The following is an 11,374-nucleotide window of genomic DNA, read 5'->3' as shown; positions in this document are numbered from 1 at the left end:
CACACACACACACACACACACACACCCTTGTATATTTGAATGAACAGTTACATTTCATTCTGGTGGGAGCGGGAACAGAAGTTAGAATTGGTCCTTTCTTACTCCACCCTCAGGGCGGGGCCGGTATGGTGCTCTTCCTGGGGCCGAGTTTAACTCAGGCTCAAGCAACCTGGGGTCTTCATTAAGAAGGAGAGCACTGAGCTTAAAGGGGTCGGTTTCATTCTCCTCAACAAAGGTTTCCTCTTCGCCAAAGTTGCTTCCTTTCCATTTTTTGTTCTTTTCAATTTTGATATTTAAGGCTGCATTTACTATTTTGAGTCTGAAAGTATATTTTTTTAAAGCAATTTTTGGCTTTCCTCAAATTTCTGTTCTCACCTCCAATTAGCTAATTGCTTGATCCTGGATGTAACAGTGTGTGTTCAGTTCTCCTTTCTTCCTTAAATCACTTACTCATTCCCAAAGAGAGCTCCTCCCTTAGATTTAGAGAAAATGGAAGACTTCATTTTGGTTCTCATACTTTGAAATAGGAGGGAATAAACTTTGTGAACGGGGATAAATTTTTGGTGAGACTTCAGCACTCTGAGACTTTGGATCTCCTGGCAGGCCAGTCAGATCTTTTGGTTGAGTCAATGAGGTTAAATCTGGAAGTTTATTATATGAGCATTACACAATGACGAAATCTGTTGAAAGACTTCAGGTACACAAAGTACATGCAGTAGGATTTTCCATGAAATAGCTAACTGAAAAGAAATGGAAAATGACACATGGAGCTATTTTGCATCCTGCTAATCAATGTTCTCTTTCTTTGAGGGGGCATTTGGATTTTGTTTGTTTCCTTGTCTTGTTGTTGTTATTGTTGTTTTAAGGCCAAGAAAGTATTTTAAATAACATCTGCTTTAGCTCCACCCAACAGGATTAGCAAAATTGGTGGATTAGCTCATTAATTTGTCCCACAGGGTGAAAAAAATGAAATCAAACACATATGCTCATGAACTTTGGAAAAGCAACAACAAAGTGTGGGTAAAAGTCAAATGTTTGTTAAATTTCTACAGAAAATTGAGCTGGAGAGAGTGAACTAATTACATTTAGCAGAGTAATTGCCAAAATCATTGGAAAGTGTAGTCTGTGTCCAGCCAGGAAAAAGTAGCTACTTGTACCTTTCTGGCAGCTCTTCTTTAAGTACTATATATGAAAAGCATGGTTTATTTTTCCCTTACTTGTGAGGTAGTTTATAACCATTAAAGTATCTTCGATTACTCTTCAGGCACAGATGAAATGATTTATCTTTGAATTTCCTCTGAATGTTTTTGAACTATTCAATGCTTACAGATTAGGTTTTCCTCCTCCTTATCTCCCTTTTGTTGTTTAGATTCATTTTCTTATTTCCTTCCCCCTTCTCTAGCTTTTATCCACCAAATACAGAAAACTGACTTCTTTAAGAGGACAAGTCAAATGTATGGCAGCTGAACAAGCACCATTTTCAGGTGTGGCATTTGGCAAATGCCCAGCTAGCATTCAGAGAGAAAGTTAACGTCTCCACTGTTGTCTCCGGTGAGAACTTATTTATGTGTTCTAGAAAAGTTTAATCCCCCCAAAAACACTAGAAGAATGCAAGACCAAAGCCTCTTCTATCCCTTCCTGCGTGGACATTTGCTGGTGGCAGTGAGGCAGACCCTGGGCTAAAGGCTCCAAGGATCAGGGGAGCCCAGACCTGCACTTGGCTTGTCACTTTATGTCCTCACTGCTCCTTCAGCTGGATCCCTAAGGTTACCTTACCCGTCACTTTCAAGTCACACCCCCACCAGAATGTCTCGGTATCTGCCAAGGGCTCCTCCCCAAGGCCTTTGGAATCAGTCACAGGGAAAAAAGAACAACCGCTTGCAAACCAGATGGCTAGACCTGTGGGGTTACCTTAGGTGTTGGCCTCTGAACACACGTGTCAGCTGCATTGATCTCACAGTGTTCTTGGGCAAAAGGTCTCACTTCAGGACAGAAAACTGATATTGGCTAACCCACTATTTTAATGCACAATTAGAATCTCAAGGGCAGAACTACAAATGCTTCTGCTGTGGGTTGGGTTTCCTGCCCAGGACAGTAAAAGTGATTATTGGGTGATGTCATATTCAACAATCCAGATGTGTCGCAGGCCAAATCAAACTGTATACTCTTCTTATTTTGCCATTCATCTTTGCGGTGATCTTAGGCAAGCCACATTGCTTCTGGGAAAAATTTTTCTTCATTATTAGAAGAAACCCTTGTAAGCCTTTCTGGTGGCTCTTAATGAGAAAGAATTATTATAACATAAAAGCATGAACAGTTTTGATGTTAAACTTGATTTTATTGCACTGTGATTGTCAACTAGTGTAAAATCCTATGTTAAGAGAATTATGCAAAAATTGTTAATTTAGTGAAATAAAAATGACTATTTGAACACGAATGTATCCTTTTTATTGCCTCTGACCCTCAGTAAACAGTTCACATCAAGTCTTCCTTCGTAATGACTTTTTTTTTTTTTCAAAACATTGCTTTAATTTTTTAAGAAATTATCTTTAATCATGTTGAATTTTGGGGGCAAAAACTATCAATAGCTTATTGGTGCCTTTATGAAATGTTAAAAAAATTCTTAATAACTTTCCAGGGTCCCTTCTGTAGAATTTCTGGGCTTGTCCTACTGTCTTTGCTACTTCTTAAATGTATTTTGGTTTGAAATTTGGCCTGAGTCACTGCTCACACCTGGAACTCTTTTTCTTACCATCTGTTTAAGTGCTACTAAGTTTTCAAAGACCTAGTTCTAGTGACATCTTCTTTCGTCTCTTAGAATATAAACTTCACAAGGGCAGAGATTTTTCTGTTTTGTTCACTGATGTTCATTAGAATGCTGAATGAATGAAACCAATCCATTAGAAATTTTTGCCATTGCTATATCTAAATATGGTATGTCTCTCTACCTCCAACTTATTAAGTCACTGTCGTTTTCTGCCTGGACTGTTAATACCATCCTCTTGTCCTGGTGTCTTCCGTTTTATGCATGACCATCCTTTGCCCCAGTGTTTTTTACTATGGAATAGCAGTGTGCTGCTTAAAAAAAAAAAAGGAACCAGATTTCATCATTCTCCTATCCGAAACTCCTCACTGGCTTCCTACTATCCTTAGAATAATGTCCTAACTCTTTAAGGTGGTCTAAAGGATTTGGTCCTTCTACTCCATTCTACCTAATCATCTGCCATGATCTATTTAGATCATGACAAGGTGCCAGTCAGCAAAGTCTTGGGAGAAGGAACGACCAGGACAAAACCTGTGATGTAGGAATGGGCTTAGGTTTGAAGACAATGAAAAAAAGTCTGAATGCCTGGAATGTAGTGAGTGTAGAGGGGAGAGGTCCACACGGAGGTCTGGGAGCTCAGTAGGGGTCAGGTTGTAGCAGAAGATGCCCTCTCCCTCCAGCCAGTAGACTTCAGTCTGTTAGTTGCCCAGGTAACAGCTCCAGTTCCAGTTCTGTTACTTTTGTTTGTTACAGTGGGCTGCGTAGCTGGTCACTGTGATGCACATTGTAAGAATCAATCAAAGACAGCCAAGTACTCTGCCTGGGTACCTCCCCTTTACAGACCATAAAAACCTCCCTCCCTGAGCCTTTGCGGCCTGACATTTTGAGGGACAGCTGATTCCTTGTCAGTGCCCGATGAGGTAAAATAAATCTTCCTCTGAATCCTGGGTGTTGTTGCAGTGTTTCTGTTTGCCATTGCAAAGTCACACGGGAACTAGCCAAATTCACGGGCCCACCATGACCAGTACGTCAGCAATTGTTTTCACTAGAACTCTTTCCAGCAATAGTCCTTCCAGAAGAAATGTCTTGACAAGCCTCCTGAGCTTCCAAGAGCCTCTGGGTGGGTTAAACTGTTCAGAGAGGTAACACAGAGAGGCTGCATGTGCAATGGTTTGTTGTTGGGAAAGAGGGTGGCATATGAGATGAGAGGGAGAAAGGGTGAGAGGACCATGATGCTGGTGGAAGATCATCCACTCCTGGAGGTGGCTCCTTTGATGGCCCCTGAAAGTCTACAGTGAAGGGTCTAGAATATGATAAAATGCCAGGTGCATGGAACTTTCTTATGGGAGCTGGTAAACTGAGCTACAGGATAGAGCACGACAGGAGGGCCATGGGAACACAGGCGTGCTAAGCAGAGAAAATCATGAAGACATAAATTGCAGATTCTCTAGAAATCATGGGGCGAGCTCCAGACTTTTGCAAAAGGTTACAGAGTTGGTTTTTGCAGAGGTTTAATCTAACATCTAAGGAGACATGGAGGCCAACCTCAGAGTGATATAGCATTTCTGTAAACTATGAAATTATAGCTTGGTTCAGTGGTAGGGTTAATAGGTCACAATCCAATGCCATAAAACACTGTCCCTGAGCCAAGCCTATTCCAAGAAAATGTACAGCGTTGTATGTTAAGGAAACCTGTCCTTTGGTCATAAAAGATTTCATAAGAAGAATCTATATAAGCAATAGTTGGGGAAAACATAGGACATTTAAAGAAAATAGTTTTACGAAGATGCATCCAGTGAAAGGCACTTGTCTCAACAGGTAACTCTATACTTAAGCTTTAAGCACTTCAAAAAGTCCATGAAGGTTGATTCTACTAATCATTGCTAGGCTTAAGAAAATGCCTTCATACAAACTCCACGGAAGGATAGTGACAGAGAGCAGCTTATCTATTGCCATAGAGCTTTGGGGCAGCTGCAGCATTTTGTATCTCAAAAAAAAAAAAATGACCTAGGGCTGGGGATATAGCTCTTGGTAGAGTGCTTGCCTAGCATGCACAAGGCCCTGAGTTCAATCCCCAGAACCACAAAAAAGAAAAAAGTGACCTATAGCCAGGTGTGGTGGTGCACACCTGTAATCCCAGTACTCACGAGACTGAGGCAAGAGGATCGTTGCCAGTTCAAGGCCAACCTGGGTACAAAGTGAGCTCAAGGCCAGCCTGAACTGCATAGCAAGACCCTGTCTCAAAAAAACAAAACAAACAAAAAAAACCTCCACAACAGCAAAAAAGGAGACCTATTTTAGTTTACAAAGGATCCCAATACATGTTTTTGCACTTAATCCTTATAAAACCCTAAAAGACAATATTGTCTCATTTTCCAGAGAGGCAAGTTGGCTTGTTCAAGCTCAGGTATCAGTAAGTGGCAGAGCAAGGTCCTGAACTCATGTCTTCTGCCTGTAAACCTGAGGCTTTGCCGGGCCTACCTGGTTGCCTCTTTAATAACAGAAGAGAAGATGCAATCTCTGCCTTTCTAGTTTATTTTTATAGGGCTTTTCTGAGCTCAAAGATTACTGACAACCATTGGGGCAAATGCAGGATATATATGGCAAATAGGTTGTAAACATGAATGTGTATGTGTGTGTGTGTGTGTGTGTGTGTGTGTGTGTACACATGCATGCATGCATCTGTACATTCACCCCAAAATGCCTACAAACAACTTTTCTAGTGCAAATTTCCTTATGTTGTTCTCCTAGTATTTCTAAGAATTAGCCACAGTACAGTTTATTCAACTGAAAATCAGGAACACAGAAGTGACCTGATTGGTTTCTTCCTTACATATCCAAAGGAGGGCTATAGAGTTAACCTTCCTCCTTTTTCAGAATCTGAGAAAGAGCACACAGAAATTTATGAGAGGGACACACCGGTGCGGGCACTGGCTGTTTAGGACGTGCGTAAACACTGGTGATTACTTACAAATCACTACACGGGAACCTGCCTAAGAAACCGCATGCACGCTACACCAAATTCTTCAATCATAGACATGTATTTTTCTTCATCAGTGTCCAGTGCACGAACCAGTCCCAGAACAATAACCTCTTCATGCCCAAGGCAGTATCTGGGAGTCATCCACCCTCTCAAAGGTTGATTGCAAAATCTTTCCGTGCCGTACAAGTTATTAAGGTTCCCATATTTGAAAGAACTAGGTGAATTAAAGCTTGTACATTTCACCCTGAATGAGCCTGTTTCAACAGACTCCAGTGTAATGGAAATATTTCAGAATGTAGCTTCGCTGTCTGTGGGGAATAGCTTATTGTTCAGCTTGCGGATTGTTACCTTCTTTAGGTAGATTTCTTTCCCCTAAAATTCCCAGCAGCCGCCACCCTGTAAGCATGGCAAAGAAAACCAGCTTCTCAGATTAGCATTACCTGACGGGTCCTCACCCACTTTTCCAGTTGCATCTCCCAGGGATCCCCTACCCCAAAACCCCAACATCCCTGTCACTGCCGACCTCTCTCTGTCCTTATTCACCATGATAACTGGGCCTGGTCCAGCTAGTTGGCCTCCCTCTATCTCTGCCTGTAAAATTCGACTTATTTTTCATGTCTCATTGAATGTTCATTTACGAAACCAATATGCACACTACCGTAGAGTCCTTATTTTCTAAATTCATATTCATGGGTAGTATTTACTACATTTTGCTTTATTTCACAGTGGTTTCGTTGTTTTTCATTTGCCCATTTACCCAACAATTACTTAATGACACCAGTCATACAATCTTGGTGCTTTTGGTCTTGCTGGGAAGACAGACTAATAATAAAAATGCTCTCAGAAGATATGTGGTAAGTCCTTGGAGTACCACACCCGCAGGAAGCATGAGTTGTGTATGTATTTTGGGGATGTTTACAGAAATCAGAGACTTTCTGGATGGCCAGCCAGTAAACAGTCAGTTGTGTGGAGTTAATAATCGTGGCTTTTACCTGTGAGATTCTGACTTCTGACAGCTCTTGGACTAAAGGCCATTCCTTCTGGAACTCCTCTGAGGGTTTTTCGTATATGGAAAAGCTATTGATGAAGTGTTTTTTTGGACATTCTTTTTTTTTATTACAGGTTTGCAGTATGTATTTACATTCTTTGTATGGAGTTGGTCCGTGTATGTAACTCATCTTAGTTTCTTTTTTCATCCTCTTTCCCTCTCCTCTCACCTGCTCCCTCCGTCTTGATTCCCTTCCCATTTTTTTTTTTATTTTGCTCCTTATTTATTTGGGTTTCTCATATAAGAAAAATCATGCAACATTTAAGCTTGCATGTCTGATTTATTTTACTTAATGTTGTGGTCTCAAGGTGCATCTATTTTCTTCCAAATGACTCATTTATCTTTCTTTATGGCAGAGTAGTGCTCCATTGTGTGTAAATGACACATTATCTTTATCCACTTTGCTGATGGATAAGTAGGCTGCTTCCCAGCCTTAGCTACTATGAACTGTGCTCCTGTAAACAGTGGGTACGCATGGATCACTGCACTATTAGTGCAGTTAGAAACAACGGGCCTGAGGAAGTCACTCACTCACTCCCTTCCATCCATGTAATTGTTTTCCTTTTTTTTTTTGAGACAGGGTCTTGTTATGCACTTCAGGTTGGCCTTGAACTTGTGTCAGTCCTCCTGCGTCAGCCTCTCCAGTGCTGGGATTACAGGTATGTCACCCACTCGACCATCCATTTAATTTTAAATAGCACCCTAGAACCGTTCCTCCTTCCACTGTCCAAAGAGAGGTAGAAAACCACATAACAATAACTCAGGAGATCTGCGCATGCTTGTTGCATCCATTGGGCTGACCTTTGGTGACCTTCACCCTACTCAAACCTCCTTAAGGGTTCCTAAGTATGTACTACCTGTCACACATGTTATTAAGACCAGAGTGAATTTTGGGACTAGCACACATATTGAGAGCCCCTAAGATGACTCACCCTCTGTTAATCACTCCTGCCAGTCACATCTGGGGACTCTGAGGGAGGCAGCTGGACTGAGTTGCAAATCCTCTACATTCCAAAAGCCTGCTTTACTGGGGCCATTACTGCTGCTGTGTGCCGTTATTTGTGTGCTGTGCTTCTGCTATCCTGCCACCCCAGCACCACTTTTTTGTCTATGCCATATCCTTTGTTGGCACAGAGTTGCCCGGAGCACAACTTCCTATGATCTTCAATAAATGTATCTGCTTTTCACCCTCCATCTGTATTGCATGCTTGCAATTCCTCGATCCTCATACAAAAGAGCCTGAAATCTGTCTGCTAAGTTCCTCACGCAGGAACACTATGATGTCTTTAACTCCTTTGGGCTACAAGTTATTCCCTCTCTAGCACAGACACTCTGCCAAGCTGAGACTTTTCTAAAGTCTTTGGTGGACATAATTTATTTGGAAGCATATGATGTGCCTGACGGAGGCCTGTGTTGAGTGGGTAACCTACATATACATGAAGCTCGTCCTTAAAATTCATAACCTTGCTATTGTTAGCTGTAGCCTCAAAGAGTCAAGAAAAATGCAGCCACATTTTGGTAATTTGCTTTAGAACCTGCTTAATGAGATTTATGCTGATTAAACCTACACTAAGGTACTTTTGAGTAGGGTTAGATTTATGGCTCCAAACCATCAGGACAGTAAGTGCCTTAAAAAAGTCACCTCTAAAATAAATGATGAAATGCCCATTAGCACAGTCAGGTAAACTTTATCTTGGAATACACAGCAGGGGAATTTATTAAGTCACTATCATGTTAATTCCCATTGCATCTTTTCCTTTTTTACTGCTCTTAGGAAAGTGGCCAGGCTTTTGTATTCTCCTGCCACTGGAGCTCAGGGTTGCAGGAAATGGCAGAATTACTCAAAGACAACACCTCCTTGGGGATTTGGGAAACAGACTCTCCGCATCCCCCTTCCGTGAGGGGATTGGGTTCTTTCAGCCCAAAGACTGATGGCAAGGTAGGAGTGGGCAGGTAGTTCCAGTGGGAGAATGTCCCCACTCCCCAGCAGCTGTCTTCAAACAAAATGACCTCAGTGCAGCAGGCAGTATGATTCCTCTCAGGATGGAGCCCCAGGTATGGGCTTTCCCTACCTCTGCCAAGACCCCGTGCTCCAGGAAACAATGGAGCTGTCCACCAAAAATAACAGTGACTTGGATGCTAAGCCACTGAGGGGACCTCCCTAAATCTTCAAGAAAACACAAACCTTCTAGGAGCTAAAGCAGGGGGGAAAGCTCCCATAAATAAAGAACTTGAATTCTATACCTTCCACCCCTCAAAACTAGCAGTTTGGAGTCAAACTTCATTTGATGTAGAAACTAAAGAAATAAACCAAGTATGGTAGAATAAAAATTAGCCAACTGGTCACATGAAAGTAAAATATTGACTTGGAAATGGTCCCCTTTAAGCCTGGGAAATATCTGTGAGAATCCCTGCAATTGCTTTCCCCCTTTTTGCTTTACCCTTTTGTAAAACCTGCATACCAGATTGCTTTCAACATACTTGTACTTGTCACCTTCAGATCCAAAGGGTATCAAATGGGGCTAAGCAATGTCCACGAGGGTCTTTGTGGTTCATAGTTAGACAAAATAAGTGTGGAGGGGTAAGGAAATGAGAAGACAAAATGAAAAAGAAGGAAAAGGAAGGGAGCAAGAAAGGTCTAACTACCTAAAGCAACGACAATCCTGTGAGTAGGGAAAATGGCTGCTCTGTTATGGCAGGCGTAGTCAAGCCAAGCCAAAGGCTGACGCAATGAGACTCTGTCTCTCAAGACTTTGGGAGGGCAAGAGAAAGAGAGATGCGCAGATGTGCAGAGAAAAGCAGAAGTGTTGATTCCTTCGGCTTCTCCAGCTGGGGACCAATCAAACGAGTCCAGCTGTACTTCCTGTCCTGGGTTCCGTGAACCACCCCATGTCCTGTCCAAATCCCCTTTTCTACTTAAGAAAATTGGACTTGGATTTCTGTTAATTGCAACCAAAATAATCTGCACTGAGATACTCTCAATGCTTTGTGATGGAGTCCAGACCCCCAAACCCGGTAGTAAAGCTCTTCCCAATCTGCTGCCTGCTTACTCTGCATCTCTCCTGTCAACACCTTTGACTCCTCCATTTCAGCCAAACTGAGCTACTCTGCTGCTCTTCCTGCGCTCCAGTCCTTGTGCATGATTTGTTTCTCTGCTTATAATGCCGCTTGGCAGTGGTCCCGTTTGCTTTGTCATTGTAGATGTGTCATTTCCTCCGGGAAACCCTCCTTACTGGTTGCTTCACTCTCATAGTCTTACCCCTTTGTTCCTATTACTTACACATGATAGAATGACTGCCTGTTGGCTTTTTTTCCAGCCTACATTGTGAGCTCTGGGACAGCAAGGAAGGCGTCCTGATCACCATTGTCATATCTGGGTGTCTAACATCATGCTGGTACTTGGCTGCACCCAATAAATACTTGTTGAATGAATGAACGTCATGCCTTCCTTGCTATCAGTTATCTACCCCAGCTGCAGACCGTGCTGAAGAGGGAAAAATGAAAATTAATCTGGCCTCAAGCTATGGACTATGATTTGGAAATACCCCCAGGTCAAGAATCAGTTACCCCCATGGTTTGGGAATATCCTATTACGTTCATTGTATCTTTTTTCTTCTTTATTTAACGATTTGCCAGAGTTTCTAATTAGAGAAGAGACTTCAGGCATTTATTGATTTAAATATGCTGCATCGCAAGGGAGGTTTTGAGACTAAAACTAGAATTTAGTATATCAGAAATTCAATCCATCTGAGATCTCTCAGAAAGGTTTGCCCTTGGGTCATTTAGCACAGATTTTCATAGTCCTTGAAAACTGTTGTCATGGTAATCATGGAACCTTTCATGATTTTTGTATACAAGTTAATGAAGATGCTAGAAATAGCCCAAAGGAATTCATACTTGGGTGTGCGTTTGTCTCCATATTAACCCAATCATTGTTTTGAACACACATCTGCCCCAGGGCTGGTCCTCTTGGCTCATGGTTCTGACAGGAATAAATAAACAACTGATTCCTTTTTAGTATTTCATTTTAGGAGGCTATGGATGGCTGCCCTTTTGGTCTCATTTCAACAGGAAATCCCACGTGGAAGGTTTAAAGGAGCAGAGAAAAAAGGTCATTGTATGAAGTAAATCTCTTTCATTACAAGTTATTAATGTTGCTGATTTCCAGGCACTTACAACCTATACAGGAAGTTTCAATTTTGGAACATGGAATGCAGAACAGGGACTATATCTAAAACCTTTGTTTTATGGTCCTTTATAAACACATCTTGACTGAAGCATCCACTAAGCTTACAAATACAGATCTACATATCCCAGAGTATAAGATTTCCCATTTGTGTCCTGTATTGCTAGTGATTTCCCAACATCTGCTTGTCCATTCTTTCTTAGTAATAAAGTCCCTCATTTTTAGTGAAGCGTGTGGATGTTTAAAATCAAGACATTTCCCACTCCTCCTTAAGACTGACCACGGGTATTTAAGTAGAAGCGGTGCATTCAATTTTCTGGGTTTATCTTTAGAGGGGATTAGTGTGCACCTCTTCACCCCTTTTTTCCTGGCTGGAGTGATGGATAGCCATGG

At 41.8% G+C, this 11,374-nt stretch overlaps 1 protein-coding gene across 2 annotated transcripts in view; it reads right to left on the bottom strand.

Moving 5' to 3' along the window:
• Window positions 1-11,374, bottom strand: part of Vit (vitrin) — a 123,104-nt gene that overhangs the window by 62,896 nt on the left and 48,834 nt on the right. The gene's annotated exons all lie outside the window — the stretch shown is intronic.

The sequence above is a fragment of the Chinchilla lanigera genome, unplaced genomic scaffold, assembly GCF_000276665.1.
Source record: "Chinchilla lanigera isolate Chin_1 unplaced genomic scaffold, ChiLan1.0 scaffold00040, whole genome shotgun sequence".
Taxonomy (NCBI): Eukaryota; Metazoa; Chordata; class Mammalia; order Rodentia; family Chinchillidae; genus Chinchilla; species Chinchilla lanigera.
Note: the sequence above shows the minus strand (reverse complement) of the source record. Positions and strands in the feature narration are given on the sequence as shown.